Consider the following 1,422-nt stretch of genomic DNA (forward strand, 5'->3'; position numbering starts at 1 on the left):
CTTCACAAAATGCCAGTAACAAGGTAAAATTAAGATAGAGTATTTGTAACTTCTAGTTACAAAATGAATTTCCTCAATGCTTGAGCTCTTAAATAAGAAAAATAGGCAAAATACAATACGAATGGTTTAACGGACTATAAAATATTCAACTTTAGTAAACGAATTCTAAACTACAAGTAAACTCCACTTTTCTTCCATAAGTTTGGCAAGGGTCAAAAAGTTTACTGGCACAGGTGTGAGCAACTAGGCATCCTCCTGTATTGGCAAGGCCTGGAAGCTGGGGGAATCAGAAAACTTCTGAAAGACTATGATGGCAAAATGCTCTTTTTTACTTCACTTCTAATGATTTATTTTCTAGATTCATAACTGTCCAAAGATACAGGGACTACTTAAATGGATTCTTATATATGGCTATATATACAATATATGTATTTACATACATACACACATCAGCACACCAGACAGAGGCCAGTTTGTCGTGGGATTTCCTTTGGAGCTTAAATGGAACTGGATTATAGAACTGACAGCAGCAGCCACCTTCTTTCCTCAACTGCACCCATTGGCAAATATACATATGGAGTTTATATCCATAGGTGTAATACTTTAGTACTGTCATAAAGAATGCAGGGCAGCCCGGGTGGCTCAGTGGTTTAGCGCCGCCTTCGGCCCAGGTTGTGATCCTGGAGACCAGGGATTGAGTCCTGCATTGGAGCTTGCTTCTCTCTCTGCATCTCTCATGAATAAATAAAATCTTAAAAAAAAAAAAAAAAAAGAATGCAGATGGTCTGGGGCACCTAGGTAGCTCAGTGGGTTAAGCATCTGCATTCAGCTCAGGTCATGATCCTGGAGGCCCAGAATCCAGCCCCATGTTGGGCTCCCTGCTCAGCAGGAGTCTACTTTTCCCTCTCCCTCTGGCCCTCCTGGTTCCTCCTGTTCTCAAATAAATCTTAAAAAAAAGAAAAATGTAGATGGTCAGATAAATGTTTCAAAGATCATGGTTCAGTGAAAATGAAAGATATAGTGAAAAAGGCTTAAAGTATACTCTTGTTTAAAAATATGGGGTGATATAGGGGCACCTGTATGGCTCAGTTGAGCATATGCCTACTGCTCAGGTCATGGTACTGGGGCTGAGCCCTGTGTTGGGCTCCCTGCTCTGTGGGGAGTCTGCTTCTTCCTCTCCCTGTTCTTCCCCTCCCTCTCCCTACCACTCATGCTCTCTCCTTCTCTCAAATAAACAAAATCTTTAAGAACATATTTTTCAATCATATAGTTATTCTACTGAACACATTAACATGATCCCTAAGAATGGGGGAAAAAATAACTCCAAAAAATCATGGTCAAATCTGAGTTATCTGTTGGAATAAAAAAAATGTAAAGTTGGTTATAACAGTAAGATGGCTTCAGCTTAAAATAAGTGATCCA

This window comes from Canis aureus, chromosome 8, assembly GCF_053574225.1.
Source record: "Canis aureus isolate CA01 chromosome 8, VMU_Caureus_v.1.0, whole genome shotgun sequence".
Lineage (NCBI taxonomy): Eukaryota > Metazoa > Chordata > Mammalia > Carnivora > Canidae > Canis > Canis aureus.